Source organism: Sinocyclocheilus rhinocerous, unplaced genomic scaffold (genome assembly GCF_001515625.1).
Source record: "Sinocyclocheilus rhinocerous isolate Xijiao unplaced genomic scaffold, SAMN03320098_v1.1 scaffold813, whole genome shotgun sequence".
In the NCBI taxonomy this organism is placed as follows: Eukaryota; Metazoa; Chordata; class Actinopteri; order Cypriniformes; family Cyprinidae; genus Sinocyclocheilus; species Sinocyclocheilus rhinocerous.
The window spans coordinates 89,571-93,567 of record NW_015654524.1 but is presented as its reverse complement, the minus strand read 5'-3'; the positions used below and the strand labels follow the sequence as shown (position 1 = coordinate 93,567).

Below are 3,997 nucleotides of genomic sequence, written 5' to 3'. Positions count from 1 at the left end.
AACTCCCAAGCATCCATGCAGAACTATTATTCACTCTGGACCCCCTCATCGCTCATGCAGATGTATGCAGATGCTCTGGCCTTCACTCTTTTCTGTTACTCTGAAAAGCGGTTTTTAAAATCAACATGGAGTCAAAGTGACCCAGTTTACTTTAATGCATATTTTGGTATTTTTGTGCTTGATTACATGTTTGTGAGAAGAAGAAAAAAATCAGATAAATGAATATTTCTTTAATCTTTTTTTTTTTTTTGCTAGTAATAAATTAATCAACTATAAAAACAAGTTTATTTATATTAGACCCCCAGCTAGTTGATGCATTATTTTAATATAATATTTTTATAATATTTATAATAATTATGTAAATGCATAATATTCTATTTTTCTTTTTCTTTTCTTTTTTTGCTATGATGTTTCTAGGTGGTTATACTGGTGATCTGGATGGTTGTTAGTGTGATCATAAAATTACAGAAGTAAAATGATTTGAAACACTGATTCATGTTGACTTTAAAGAAATAAATTTCCATTCTAATGTGTGTCTGTATGTTTGCATATAATGCAATCATAATTGTGTGTGTGTGTGTTTGTCTGTTGTGCATGTTCGTCCTTCTCTGACTGTTTCTGAATGAAAACACCTGTGTGAAATGACTGAGACGACACATTTGGGTAATTACTGAAAATGCATGATTAATTAAGTCTCAGAGAGGGAATTCGCGATTGCAGTGATTAAACACATTCCTTATTTAGCTTGTGCGTCTTCATCCTTACGACTGTCTTCGATCTGTTTCCTCCTCAGATGGAAAACAGGGCATTCAATACAATACAATACAATACAAGTTTATTTGTATAGCACATTTAAAAACAACTGGTGTTGACCAAAGTGCTTTACAAGGCTAAAAGAAACGGACAATAATGACACAAAGCATTTAAACACTATCTAGACTGAGAAGGAGGATGCAGTAGTTCAGATAGGTACTGTGGTGCCTGGTTCCGCAAAGACTTAAAAACAAATAACAAAACTTTGAAATCAATTCTGTATTTGACCGGTAGCCAATGAAGTGAAATCAGAACCGGTGTGATATGATCACTTTTACGCTTCCCTTTGAGGAGCCGGGCTGCGGCATTTTGAACTAACTGTAGGCGTGTGACACATGTCTGAGAGGCACCAATGTACAAAGAGTTACAATAGTCTAGTCGAGATGTTACAAATGCATGCATGACAGTTTCGAAATTCTTACCAGACAAAAAGGGCTTAACCTTTGCTAAAAGACGAAGATGATAGAAACAAGACCTAACCACAGCACATATCTGCTTATCAAATTTAAGACTGTTATCAAGCAAAACCCCCAGATTCCGAACACAGGTGTTACTGTAAGGTAACAGAGTATCGAGATCAACATCATGAATGCTGTGATCATTTGAACCAAACAAGATAATTTCAGTCTTACTCTCATTAAGACTTAAGAAATTACTAGCAAGCCAGAGTTTCAGTTCGTCTAAGCAGTCTAATATAGGCTTAAAGGCATGCTTATCGTCACTCTTTAAAGGCAGATACATTTGTGTGTCGTCAGCGTACAGATGAAAAGATAGACCATATCTAGATAAAATAGAACCCAAAGGTAGCATGTAGAGATTAAACAGTACCGGGCCAAGAATAGAGCCCTGAGGGACACCAGAACTTAAATGTTTATCAGAGGAAGAATGGTGCCCGAGGCAGACAGAGTAACTCCTATTGGTTAAATATGAGCGAAACCATTGGAGCACCGTACCCCGAAGGCCCACACATGCTTCTAGACGTGATAAGAGAATATTGTGATCGACTAGGTCAAATGCAGAGCTAAGGTCTAGCAAGACCAAAGCCATAGACTGCCCGGTATAAGTGGTGAGCATTACATCATTCATGACTCTTAAGAGGGCTGATTCGGTGCTGTGACGGGCTTTAAAACCAGACTGAAATTTCTCGTGTATATTGTTATCATTCAAAAAAGGCAAAAGTTGGCTCAAGACCACTTTTTCTAAAATTTTTGAGAGGAAAGGTAAATTTGAGATTGGGCGAAAATTACTCATGAATGAATAAAATTACTGTTTTTTTAAGATGAGGCAGGCCGTCAGATGTTTGTCACACAACAGAGAGCTCATTTAACAGCCTAATCAGTTTGTTTCGTTTCACTCTTACTGTACTGTTTCGGTTTTGTGAGGTTGGATGCAGATTTTCTCAGTGTCACATTAAAGAGTTCATGGCTTTGGAGCTTCGGAAGATGAGAGTGTAGTCTAGAAAATTGCTTAGGGCTTGACCTTAGCTCTGGACTCTACGGAGTGTGTATTTTCTTGCTTTTTCCCTGTGAAAATGACTGACCACATCATTGCGAGTGAAATGTGCCGCCCAATCAAACCTCATGAACTTCTATAGTACCATCAGAAATTCAGCTTTAGACACAAATTGCCTTTCATAATGAGATCTTGTGTTCTGTTTGATATATTTTTTAAATATTCGTTTATTCATTGCCGTTTTGTCCATTGCATTTTTATAATTAAGGTTTGATATGGATTTATGTACAGTGTGTGAATATTAGTTGGGTCATTAAGTTGGTCATCACGTTGCATAGTAACCTTCCAGGAGTGTTCAGTCAAGTAACTTAATATAATTAAGTATTTAAAAATATTAAGGTTCTGCAATATGTATTATTCAGAATTATTCATAATAAATATTCATGAGCCATTCTTTTATAATTGTATTCTAAAAGTAGAATTTGTTAATTTGTTACCTGATTAGCACGCACTTAACAATGTCTTTCTTTCAGCCTATATATTATGGCTACTAAGCGAATTATAATCCGTCCTCTTTAATTGTGCTCCATCAGTTTCCACTGTCATATAGTGACTGCGGGTGGGCTTTGCTTGTGCATGAAAGCAACCATACAACATGTAGCAAGCACTACTCATTTTAGTTCAAACAATCTAGAGAGAGAATTCATCAAGTCAATTTATAGTCCTGTCTCCATCTCCAATTCAAGAGAAACGTCACTGTTATAGTATATCTGTCTTATTGTCCCACTCGTTTGGTTTAATCAAGACCTGTCTAGATAAAGGTAAAAGACAGGAGAATGATGTATTTTAGGTCAGTCAATGATTTCCCTCTTTCTCACCTAAGAGCTAATGCAGTTATTCATCAGAGGTGACAGGACTGGGACGTGTGTGTGTGTTTTAATGCACAGTCAGCAGTAAGTCCTTTAACACTACAGCACCTCTGCAGGGAGTTCTGGGAAATGAGCAAATAATTAAATATCTAAGTAACAAATATAATCAAATAACATACTAAAATGCTCATCATGATGCAAATGATGATGACAAAAAGGAAAAGGAATTCACTGAGAATTATTTTGATTCGGTTCTAAAAAGTTTGAATTGGTTTTGATTTGATTCAGCAGTGTTGGGGAGTAACTCGTTACTGTACATGTAACGGAATTACGTAATTTAATTATAAAATAAATGTAACTGTAATCTGTTACAGTTACTAAGAAAAATATGTGTAATTAAATTACAGTTACTTATGAAAATGTTAACTATTACAAAGTGGGTTACATCTGAATATTTTCCACACACACACAGATTTGATTGATTTCTTTCCGAAATTGCATTGACTGCTCTAAAATATGAGACACCAATGTTTCAGGAGTTTAGGACACAGAATAGGACAAAATATGCTCATTCGATAACGGTTTTATTTCCTATTTGAGGTTATGAACAGGTGGATCAAAAAAAAATTTGAATATCGTGAAAGTTATTTTTTTGGAACTTATTTCAAAGTGAAACTTACATATATTCTAGATTCATTACATGTAAAGTAAAATATTTCAAACGTTTTTTTTGTTTGTTTTAATTTTGATGATTAGAGCTTACAGCTCATGAAAGTCAAAAATCCAGTATCTCAAAATATTATATTATTTACATTTGAGTTTCATTAAATGACAATCCTTACAGTAGGGATGTAACGTATGAA

At 35.0% G+C, this 3,997-nt stretch overlaps 1 protein-coding gene across 1 annotated transcript in view; it reads left to right on the top strand.

Annotated features, from left to right (window-relative positions):
* LOC107717548 (F-BAR domain only protein 1-like) overlaps positions 1–3,997 on the top strand; it is a 67,988-nt gene that overhangs the window by 29,408 nt on the left and 34,583 nt on the right.